This window comes from Mesoplodon densirostris, chromosome 3 (genome assembly GCF_025265405.1).
Source record: "Mesoplodon densirostris isolate mMesDen1 chromosome 3, mMesDen1 primary haplotype, whole genome shotgun sequence".
In the NCBI taxonomy this organism is placed as follows: Eukaryota; Metazoa; Chordata; class Mammalia; order Artiodactyla; family Ziphiidae; genus Mesoplodon; species Mesoplodon densirostris.
In genome coordinates this window covers 100,641,614-100,654,170 of record NC_082663.1, presented here as the reverse complement: position 1 = coordinate 100,654,170, position 12,557 = coordinate 100,641,614, and the positions used below count along the sequence as shown (strand labels likewise).

The window sequence follows — 12,557 nt, the reverse complement described above, 5'->3', positions numbered from 1 at the left end:
TCATAGCATTGTGGTCGGAAAAGATACTTGATACAATTTCAATTTTCTTAAATTTACCAAGGCTTGATCTGTGACCCAAGATAGGATCTATCCTGGAGAATGTTCCATGAGCACTTGAGAAAAATGTGTATTCTGTTGTTTTTGGATGGAATGTCCTATAAATATCAATTAAGTCCATCTTGTTTAATGTATCATTTAAAGCTTGTGTTTCCTTATTTATTTTCATTTTGGATGACCTGTCCATTGGTGAAAGTGGGGTGTTAAAGTCCCCTACTATGATTGTGTTACTGTCGATTTCTCCTTTTATGGCTGTTAATATTTCCCTTATGTATTGAGGTGCTCCTATGTTGGGTGCATAAATATTTACAATTGTTATATCTTCTTCTTGGATTGATCCCTTGATCATTATGTAGTGTCCTTCTTTGTCTCTTCTAGTAGTCTTTATTTTAAAGTCTATTTTGTCTGATATGAGAATTGCTACTCCAGCTTTCTTTTGGTTTCCATTTGCATGGAATATCTTTTTCCATCCCCTTACTTTCAGTCTGTATGTATCTCTAGGTCTGAAGTGGGTCTCTTGTAGACAGCATATATATGGGTCTTGTTTTTGTATCCATTCAGCCAGTCTGTATCTTTTGGTGGGAGCATTTAGTCCATTTACATTTAAGGTAATTATTGATATGTATGTTCCTATTCCCATTTTCTTAATTGTTTTGGGTTCGTTATTGTAGTTCTTTTCCTTCTGTTGTGTTTCTTGCCTAGAGAAGTTCCTTTAGCATTTGTTGTAAAGCTGGTTTGGTGGTGCTGAACTCTCTCAGCTTTTGCTTGTCTGTAAAGGTTTTAATTTCTCCATCAAATCTGAATGAGATCCTTGCTGGGTAGAGTAATCTTGGTTGCAGGTTTTTCTCCTTCATCACTTTAAGTATGTCCTGCCACTCCCTTCTGGCTTGTAGAGTTTCTGCTGAGAGATCAGCTGTTATCCTGATGGGGATTCCCTTGTGTGTTATTTGTTGTTTTTGCCTTGCTGCTTTTAATATGATTTCTTTGTGTTTAATTTTTGACAGTTTGATTAATATGTGTCTTGGTGTATTTCTCCTTGGATTTATTCTGTATGGGACTCTCTGTGCCTCCTGGACTTGATTAACTATTTCCTTTCCCATACTAGGGAAGTTTTCAACTATAATCTCTTCAAATATTTTCTCAGTCCCTTTCTTTTTCTCTTCTTCTTCTGGAACCCCTATAATTCGAATGTTGGTGCGTTTAATGTTGTCCCAGAGGTCTCGGAGACTGTCCTCTGTTCTTTTCATTCTTTTTTCTTTATTTTGCTGTGCAGCAGTTATTTCCACTATTTTATCTTCCACCTCACTTATCCGTTCTTCTGCCTCAGTTATTCTGCTATTGATCCCATCTAGAGTATTTTTTATTTCATTTATTGTGTTTTTAATCGATGCTTGATTCGTCTTTAGTTCTTCTAGGTCCTTGTTAACTGTTTCTTGCATTTTGTCTATTCTATTTCCAAGATTTTGGATCATCTTTACCATCATTATTCTGAATTCTTTTTCAGATAGACTGCCTATTACCTCTTCATTTGTTAGGTCTGGTGGGTTTTTATCTTGCTCCTTCTCCTGCTGTGTGTTTTTCTGTCTTCTCATTTTGCTTATGTTACTGTGTTTGGGGTCTCCTCTTTGCAGGCTGCAGGTTCGTAGTTCCCGTTGTTTTTGGTGTCTGTCCCCAGTGGCTAAGGTTGGTTTAGTGGGTTGTGTAGGCTTCTTGGTGGAGGGGACTACTGCCTGTGTTCTGGTGGATGAGGCTGGATCTTGTCTTTCTGGTGGGCAGGTCCACGTCTGGTGGTGTGTTTTGGGGTGTTTGCGGACTTTTTATGATTTGAGGCAGCCTCTCTGCTAATGGGTGGCGTTGTGTTCCTGTCTTGCTAGTTGTTTGGCATAGGGTGTCCAGCACTGTAGCTTGCTGGTCGTTGAGTGAAGCTGGGTGCTGGTGTTGAGATGGAGATCTCTGGAAGATTTTCGCCGTTTGATATTATGTGGAGCTGGGAGGTCTCTTGTGGACCAGTGTCCTGAAGTTCGCTCTCCCCCCTCAGAGGCACAGCACTGACTCCTGGTTCCTCAATTTGGGATGATTTGTTGTCTATTCATGTATTCCACAGATGCAGGGTACATCAAGTTGATTGTGGAGCTTTAATCCGCTGCTTCTGAGGCTGCTGGGAGAGGTTTCCCTTTCTCTTCTTTGTTCTCACAGCTCCTGGGTCTCAGCTTTGGATTTGGCCCCGCCTCTGCGTGTAGGTCGCCGGAGGGCATCTGTTCTTCACTCAGACAGGACAGGGTTAAAGGAGCAGCCTCTTCGGGGACTCTGGCTCACTCAGGCCGGGCGGGAGGGAGGGGCACGGAGTGCGGGGCGAGCCTGCAGCGGCAGAGGTCGGCGTGATGTTGCACCAGCCCGAGGCGCGCCGTGCGTTCTCCCAGGGAAGCCGCCCCTGGATCCCGGGACCCCAGCAGTGGCAGGCTGCACAGGCTCCCGGAAGGGCGGTGTGGACAGTGACCTGCGCTCGCACACAGGCTTCTTGGCGGCGGCAGCAGCAGCCCCAGCGTCCCACGCCTGTCTCTGGGCTCCGCGCTTTCAGCCGCGACTCGCGCCTGTCTCTGGAGCTCCTTTACGCTGCGCTCTTAATCCCCTCTCCTCGCGCACCAGGAAACCAAGAGGGAAGAAAAAGTCTCCTGCCTCTTCGGCAGCTCCAGAGTTTTCCTGGACTCCCTCCCGGCTAGCTGTGGCACATTAGCCCCCTTCAGGCTGAGTTCTCGCTGCCAGCCCCAGTCCTCTCCCTGCGCTCTGACCGAAGCCCGAGCCTCAGCTCCAGCGCCGCCCGCCCCGGCGGGGGAGCAGACAAGCCTCTCGGGCTGGTGAGTGCCGCTCGGCACCGCTCCTCTGTGCGGGAATCTCTCTGCTTTGCCCTACCCAGGTATGTGGGGAGTTTCTTGCCTTTTGGGAGGTCTGGGGTCTTCTGCCAGCGTTCAGTAGGTGTTCTGTAGGAGTTGTTCCACGTGTAGCTGTATTTCTGGTGTATCTGTGGGGAGGAAGGTGATCTCCGCGTCTTACTCTTCCGACATCTTACCCGGAAGTCCAGCTTTGTTATGTCTAGCCTATATTCTTAAATGTGAATTTGAGACCATATGAATACAAGGCTTTACTGTATTACTAACAATAAAAACACTGAGTTCAGAACTTTCAAAAGTAGATTTAAAATATTTATTATATCTTCATGAAACAGAAGGCCATATAATGGCAAAATAAGATAGTGTAACAAAGTAGTGAATAGATCCTGGGCTGTAGCATCAGAATGCCTGGGTTAAAATCTAGGCTCTGCCACTAAATAAATGCAAGGTGAGCTTGGACAAACTACTTAACCTCTCTGAGCTCTGGCCTCCTTATCTATAAAGGGCATGACAACAGCACCTAAATAGCAGCTTTGTTGTATGAGTTAAATGAAACAGTGTGAAAAGTGCTTAGCTTAGCATTTAACATGTGGAAGGAGCTATTAAGCTCATTATTACCAAGCAAAAGACTATAATGTCAAAACACTAAGAGCTCCTGTACCACTTTTTTTCTGACCCGACAATAGAAACTTGTGCAAGTTCTCCCCCCGTGTCAAGTTCCCTATCAGTAAAATAAAAATGATAAAACACAATATAGCTTACTGAGAAAATAACATACGGAATATGAAGTGAAAAAGAAGTCTCTAGATTGTTAGCTAGATTGAAAAAATAGTAATATCTATGTACATGTAACATTACAAAGCAGCCTCACAAATAAAATATCACTTGAGAAGCACAGACATCAACCTGAAGTGGGCATATCAGCAAAAAAGAAATTCAAAAGCTTAAAAACCTACTCAAGGCCACAGAGCCAACAAAAAGTGGGCCAGGACTAAACACGGGTGTTCTCTGCTTAATAATGTCTCCTGCTTATTAACTAGCAGCAACTTAATTTCAGAAGTGAATCCTTACCAACTGGAGGAAAAGCAAAAACTGCTTAAACTTTTTATCCCAAAAATAATGCAGGAGAATTTCATTCAATCAGGTTCAAGTGCTAAGCATTCAAACTAGAGACTGGAATTTTAAAACTAAGACAGTTTTCACTGTGCAGTTACAGAAATGATGGTCTGCGACTCCTGCAGAGTCAGTTCTTAGACGGGCTTGCCAGGTGCTACAGTCTGAGAGGGACTTACAACCTAAAATAAAAACACCAACTTCCTTGAAGTAAATATACCAATATTTGATGGTTGTTATTTGAGTGGAAGAATTGTGTACATAAATCTTTGTTCCTATCTAACTGTTTTCTTAGGATAGATTCCTAGAAGAAGAATTACTAAATCATGGCATTTCTTAAATAAGTTTCTTGACCATGCTTCCATATCACCACAGTTTTCAAACTGTGCACCTCAGTGCACTGGGGCACCACACCAAACTCCAACAGACACGACAGAATATTTAAAACTTTTGAAGGAAACACAGTGACATTGGTCAAACACAACATGAAAACTACTCTTGTTTGGATATATCTACTTAATAAACTGAACCATTAGGTATTTCTTTTGGCCTAGGAGTGCCACTCAAAAAGTGCTGAGACAGTAAGTGGCCATAAAGGAAGAAAGTCAGTGAAACTCTGCCATAGTACTTTCCAGAAAGACTGTTAAATTAATATTCCTTCTAGCTACGTGTGAATCCTCTTATCCCAACCTTAATAATACTGTTTTCTTAATCTTTGAAAATCTGAGGCAAAAATGACATGCTTTAACTTGCATGTTTTAGATACTGGGAAAAATTAATAGTTTTTCTCATGTATGTTAGTCATACCTATTTCTTTCATTAATTACTGGTTCATGTTGTTTGCCCATTTTTTATATTGAGGTCTTCGTGTTGTCCAGAATTTTTATAGGTTATTAACACCAATATACTATGTATCATTATTTTATTTTTCCCCAGGTTTATGGAATATCTTATGGAGTCTGACATGCAGAAGTTTTTAATTTCTACATAGCCTAAACTACTGCTATTGAGCTTATGTTCCTTATTTCTATCCTTGCTTTAATCTACTCAAGTATTAATTGAGCATCTACAGTACACTAGGCAATATTCTATGCTAGGAAAGAGACATCCCTCCCTGTTCTCATGGAGCTAACATTACAGTAGGGGAGTCAAAAAGTAAAATGTAAACAAGTAATTAAAGCCTGTTATAAATGCTATGAAGGAGGCTACTTAGATAATATAATAGGAGGGAACTACTTTGGATGAAACAAAGCCAGCCATGCAAAAAGATGGGAATAGAAATTCCAGAAAAGGCAAATAAATAGACATTGAAGTGGTAAAAATTGATGGGAAGGGACTAAGAGGAGAGGCAACATAAATTGAATTAGCATTGTAAGTGATGAGGCAAGCAGTGCAGGATGAAGCTGGGAAGATAAGCAAGGGAAACTTCACATACAATATAATAATATGTAGTTTGGATTTTACCCAAGTGTAAAAGTAAATCTTGGAGGTTTTTATCAGGTGGAATGACCTATAATCTGATTCACATTTTTAAAAGATTACCCCAGCTCCTGTATGGAGAACAGATTGGTGGAAAAGCAAGACTAAAAGCACTAAGACCAGTCAGGAAGCCAGGTGAGAGATGATGGAGGCTTGGATCAGGATGATAACCCTAGTGACGAAGAGAAGAAAATGAACTCAAGATACGTTCTGGAGAAAGAACAAGCAGGATTAAGGATAGAAAGGATACAGAGGTGAAGAAAGAAGCCAAGACAATTCTTACATTACTCAGCATACTAATTTGGGTAGATAGACCATGGTGCCATTTCCTGGAAACAAAAAGAATGGGGAAAAAAAACTAAATCACAAGTTGTAAGTTGGACATAGTAAGATGTGCCATCAGAGACACAAGTGAAGAGCTGGTTATACCACTATGGAACTCAGAGAAGATGCTGAGTGAGACATTTGAATCTGCAAGTTGTCAACATGTAGACGGCTCTAAATACCACAGGATGGATGGACTCATTTAAGAAGAGTGTTAGTTAGAGAAGAGCCCTGAAATGAGCCCTGAGAAACGCCAAAACTCAACAAAGAGGAAGACACCAAAGGAGATTAGGAAGAGCCAAAGGTGGAGAAAGCAAAACAGGAGAATAAGGTATCATGAAAGCCAAGGGATAAGATTATTTCAAGAAGTTGGTGGTTAACTGAGTTGAATGCTACTGAAAGGCTGAGAAAGATGTAGATAGAGAAATATTTACTGGATTTAGCAATATAGGTCATCACAAGAACTTCACAAAAACATTATCAGTGGAGTAACAGATGTGGAAGTCAGATAAGAGAAGGCAGATGAGCAGTCAAGACAGAACGTTTAAACCTTTGCTGCCCACTAAAGTGGCCACTAGCCCATGCGGCTACTGAGTACTTGAAATATGATTAGCCCTGGCTGAGATGTATTGTAAGTATAAAATACACACTGGATTTTAAAGATTTTTTAAAAGTAGGATATAAAATATCCCATTAATATTTAATATTGATTACATGTTAAAATATTTGAATGTATTGGGTTAAATAAAATACAGTAAAATTAATTTTACCTGTTTCTTTTTAAGCTTTTTAAATTTATTTTGATTTTTTAATTAAAGTATAGTTGATTTACAGTGTTGTGTTAATTTCTGCTGTACAGCAAAGTGATTCAGTTATACATATATATACATTCTTTTTTTTATATATTCTTTTCCATTATGGTTTATCATAGGATATTGAATACAGTTCTCTATGCTATATAGTAGGACCTTGTTATTTATACATTCTATATATAATAGCTTACATCTGCTCACCCCAACCTCCCACTCCATCCCTCCCCCAACCCCCTCCCCCTTGGCAACCACCAGTCTGTTCTCTATGTCCGTGATTCTGTTTCTATTTCATAGGTAGGTTCATTTGTGTCATATTTTAGATTCCACATATAAGTGACATCATATGGTATTTTTCTTTCTCTTTCTGACTTACTTCACTTAGTATGACAATCTCTAGTTGCATCCATGTTGCTGCAAATGCATTATTTCATTCTTTTTTATGGCTGAGTAGTATTGCATTGTATACACCACATCTTCTTTATCCATTCATTTGTCAATGGACATTTAGGCTGCTTCCATGTCTTGGCTATTGTAAATAGTGCTGCTATGAACATAAGGGTGCATGAATCTTTTTGAATTATAGTTTTGTCAGAATATATGCCCAGGAGCACGATTGCTGGATCATATGGTAATTCTATTTTTAGTTTTATAAGGAACTTCCATACTGTTTTCCACAGTGGCTGCACCAACTAACATTCCCACCAACAGTGTAGGAGGGTTCTGTTTTCTCCACACCCTCTCCAGCATTTGTTATTTATAGACTTTTTAATGACGGCCATTCTGACTGGTGTGAGGTGATATCTCACTGTAGCTTTGATTTACATTTCCCTAATAGTTCGCAATATGTGGAGCACCTTTTCATGTGTCTGTTGGACATCTGTATTTCTTCTTTGAAGAGCTGTCTATTTAGGTCTCTGCCCATTTTTCCATTGGGTTGTTTGTTTTTTGTTGTTGAGTTGTATGAGCTGTTTGCATATTTTGGAAATTAAGTCCTTGTCTTTTGCATCATTTGCAAATATTTTCTCCCATTCTGTAGGTTGTCTTTTTGTTTTGTTTATGGTTTCCTTTGCTGTGCAAAAGCTTGTAAGTTTGATTAGGTCCCATTTGTTTATTTTTGTTTTTATTTCTATTGTCTTGGGAGACTGACCTAAGAAAACATTGGAACAATTTATGTCCGAGAATGTTTTGCCCATGATCTCTCCTAGGAGTTTTATGGTGTCACGGCTTATGTTCAAGTCTTTAAGCCATTTTGAGTTTATTCTTAACCTTTTTTTAATGTGGCAACTAGAAAGTTTTTAATTACTTATGTGACTCACATTATATGTCTATTCAACAGTGCTGGTTTAGACAATTCTTTTGTGAAAAGGAACACAGAAATGATATGGCATGCTGGATGGGGATCTGGTATCAACAGAGTGTTTGCTTTAAAATCAAGATGTTAGCTTGCCTCTATGCTGTGGGACAATTATGTAGTAGAATGGGAGAGAATGGTGCAGAAAAAAGTGGAAAGGAGAAGAAGCAATGACTTTGAGTAGATAGATACCTGGATGAGAAGTGAAGAAGTCTTTGACAGGAAGAGGGAGACTTCCTTCAATGTAATGTATAGGAAGAAAAGAAGACAGGTGCAGATGCTGACAAAATAGATCTGGTGATGGGAAAGTGAATATTTTCATTTGAAAGTCTTTTTTTTCTCCCAAAGAACATGAGAAAGATCATCAGCTGAAAATGAAAGAGAGGTAGGCATGGGGGAGTTTTGAGAAGACAGGTATGAAATACTCATCTCAGACAACAGGAATGGAGGCTTAGTGGAAAATCACAGTAAGATTGCTAGACAGTGTGTAGAGACTATTTGAGACCTGTAATCAAAATTTTAAAGGGAAGCCAATTTGTCTAGTTGTATGGCTTTTCTCCTGGCGTCTTCATCTATTCAGGTACAGAGGCAAAGATGGCAGAGAGTAGGGTTAAAATAGAGTGGAGTTTTCCAGGCAAATAAGATGAGAGAGGTACAAGGGAGATGAGGGTATTTTCAAGGGAGATACTCCGATGGACCATGGACTCTAAGCTGAACAAGAAGAGAAGACAGAGGGGAGCTGGTGGATAGAAAGTGGTGTTGTCAACAAACCGGAGGTCTCTGTGAAGCTCAACAGCAGTAGCAGGAATAACAAAACAAGTTAATGAAACTGTAGGTGATGGTGTTGGAAAATGGTGATGTTTTGTAACAGATACTAGAAGTTGTACATATTATGCTCCCAATAAAGACAAAAGCTGATGTAGAATAGAGTAAAAGATAATTAGAAATAATATCAATAAACTAAGAGTCATCTGTTAGAGAAGTCACTTTTACAAATCCTGAAGGAAGCCATCAAGGTTGACAAGAGTTGATGCAGACAGAGAGACAGAGAGACAGAGAGAGACAGAGAGAGAGAGAGACTGTACACTGGGATATAAGGTCTTTGATAACTGAAGAATAGTGATGACAGAAAGCACTGAGGGGAGGCAGAACGTAATTGAGCCAAATGAGTTTAGAAAACCCCTAATATTAAATTAGAACTTCTCTAAGGACTGTCCCTAAGAATAATAAACACCTAGGTTTTCATCAAGTTTTGCTTCTGCTTTAATTTTTTTACATTTAATTCCATCCTGTATGGTACTGATTAAGGTATATGGAATGACATAAAGCACTACCATTTCCTATGCAACTGCCCAGTACCATTCACTGAATAATCCAGTCCCCCCCAAAGGTCTGATATTCCTAGCAATTATATAAATGTTTCTGTAAATCCTACATTTAATCTTTATGTATAAGCACCTCAAATATATCTCAAAAAAGAACTCTTAATTAGCCACTCAGCAGCCACAATGACCTTTAAAAATCAGATGTCACTCCACAGCTCAGTAGCTTCCTATCACACAAGATCTAAACTGTCTTGCCAACATCTACAAGGTCCTGTGTGATCTACGCCATGCCTACCTCTCCCTATTCGCCTCCTGCCTCTCTCCCCACTGGCCTCCTCACAGTTATAGTATCAAGCTGAGCGACCAGTGCCTCCCACCTTGGTGCTAGTTGTTTCTTTAGCCTTATGGCTCCTTCCCTCACTTTGTTCAGGTCTCTATCAAGCCTTTTTGGACAATCGGTCTCAAATAGTTCTTCTATCCTGTCACACTCTAATCCAGGGGCTGGCAAACTACAGCCTACGGGCCAAAACCAGTCTGCTGCCTGTTTTTGTAAACAAAGTTTTACTGGAACTTGGCCACGTCCATTTGTTTACATAGTATCCATGGCTACTTTAACTCTACAATGGCAGAACTGAGTAGGTGCAACAGAGACCATGTGACCTGCAAAGCTTAGAATATATTTACTAGGGGACCCTGTACAGAAAAAGTTTGCCAACCACTGCTATAACCCATTACTCTTATTTTTCTTCACACCTGAAATTATACTTCTTTTCCATTTCCCTCTAGAATTAAGCTCTACCCAGAAGGGGCACTGTCTTGTTCAGCCACACCTAGCACCTGAATAAAAGGAGGTACTAAATAAATTCCTGGGAAGGAATTAACTGAGGGCTCACTCAGTACCACGCATTATTCTAAGCTCCTCATGTATATTATTGGATTTAGTTATCATAACAATCCTTTGGGATTATCACAATTCATTTTACAATGAGAAAATTAAGGCTTAGAGAGTAGGTGGCAGAGCTAAGATTCAAACTTAGATTTATCTGATGCCAAAGAACGTATTTTTAACCACTATACTACTTTACAATTCTTTAAAATTAGTCTTTTTATCCAGGAAAATTGAACATTTTCTCCCGTATTCAAATTGCTCCGTTCCTTGTAAAGTTGTATAGTTTTCTGCAAATAAGCCCTGTGCTTTTTCTTGTTAGGGTAGTCGCTGGTACTTTGTAGTTTGGGTAGTGATTACAAACAAATTTTTAAAATTATATCCTCTAGTTGGTTTTGCTGCTATGTGAAAGCTATTTTTAAATAATTATTGTGCATTCAATCACTTGTTTGAACTCTTCTGGTCTAAGAATCAATCAGTTGATTCTCGTGGGATTTCTAGCTACATAATCATTCAAATTTTCTACTCCATTCTAATTGCTACATCTAATTTTGTGTGTTTGTGGACTAGCCATAGGTTTCAGAACAATATTACCTCATAATGGACAGCAAAGGCACTCTTGTTTCAATCATGATTTTCCACTGAAATGTCTCTAAATGTTTTACCTTCAGTAAGACACTGGCTAGTATGTTCCATCCTTCTATTTCCAGTTTTCAGTGATGATTAAGACAAGTTCTTAATTTTATATATCAGGAAAGAATGTCTAATTTTATGAAATATCATATGGTTTTTCAATTCTGAACTGACAATATATTAAAAGGTCTAGATGTGGGTTTTACATTGTCTATCTGCTAAAGAATTCCACCCAAAAATTTAGTTTTAAAAAGTATCAGTTGAAAAACTCCATTCGAAAGATATATGATCTATCAATTTGAATACTGCTATCAACTCTGTCTTTCCTCAGAGTTGCAAGATATCTGTCTTATAAATCAGAATTTTGGAGTCAGCCAAAAAACTGCAATTGTCAAATAGGAAGCAATAATGACAAATAAATGAACATTTTAAGAACTTTACCTTCTGAGGATCAAGCTTGCCCAAGACTACTTCCATGAAATCTTCATCTGAAAGCGTGATGGTTACATCAGCAGAATCTTTTGCAGGGCCTTGATACGCTTTTCCAGAACCATTTTTTAGGTCAATGGCTGGGAAAAATAGGAAGAAACAAATGTCTGTCATATTTTTCTTCACAATATGAGAATAAAATAAACCAAATAAATGCAGAGATTTTTATAGTTTCCAAGTTACTGTGGTACTTATTCTATTGGGTTGGCCAAAAACTTGTTTGGGTTTTTCTGTAAGATATGGAAGACCCGAACAAACTTCTTGGCCAACCCAATACATTCTATATTACCTATCACTTAGAAAAAAATTCTAAACCCTTGATTTTTTGAGATGTCCTCTTTATAAAGAATATGATCTTCAAAATTGTCAAATCCATAGTAGTTTTTCTTCATTGAAGAAGTTTACACAACAGAGATATTTGAAATGTGAATCAATGTAGAGTAATATAAGGAAGTTAAGTGGTTGGAAGTTATAGGGTTAAGGCCTTTAGATTCAAATAAAGACTCTGTAGTCAACAAAGGAAGAAAACTGAATTTTAAAACAACTGCATATTGGTTGGCGTGGGGGAAGGGAATGCACACTCTAACTACCTTTCAAAAACCTGAATTCATCAAAGGTTCTGTCATATGAATTAAACGACAGTCAAATTAAATTTTAAAAAGTATTCTAATTAGTTTGCTATAATTTATTTATAAAATGTTTATTGCCCTAATTGTTGTGAAGAAACGTTAAAATTAAAATCTTTTCCCTTCAATGTTTTTGACAGAAGGATTAAGTCTCCCAGAAACAGGCTGGGTAACTGGAAAAACTATTAAAAATTTGCCTTCATTGCTCTCTATACAACACTTACAGAGCTTTATGTGAAAGTTACATTTTAGAAAGTTTTAATTGTCTCATATATGACTGAGACCAGTCATCCAGGAAGGTAATTCCCCTCATCCAGCTTCAGCCTCTTGAATGTGCTTTCTCTGCTACTGCGAAGGAGCGATGATTGCATCACTCTCCCTAAGAGTGTCAGGAAACTCCCAATTTAGGATCAAGGAAAAGCTACACACACGTAAGCAAAACCATGCATTCTGCTTAGCCAAGCCCTACTCCAAAGAGAAAACTAAGTCACTCCCACTGTCCACAGAAGAGAATCTTGCCAACTAAACTAAAAAATAATAACATGACTATGACGGTTACCTGGGAAGGAGTAAG

General features: G+C 38.8%; 1 long non-coding RNA gene across 1 annotated transcript in view; it reads right to left on the bottom strand.

The window, feature by feature from the left end:
- LOC132485359 (uncharacterized) overlaps positions 1-12,557 on the bottom strand; it is a 50,342-nt gene that overhangs the window by 5,716 nt on the left and 32,069 nt on the right. Inside the window, exon 3 of the long non-coding RNA XR_009531404.1 lies at positions 11,310-11,437. This is a non-coding gene — a long non-coding RNA (uncharacterized LOC132485359). The remainder of the gene's footprint in view (positions 1-11,309; positions 11,438-12,557) is intronic.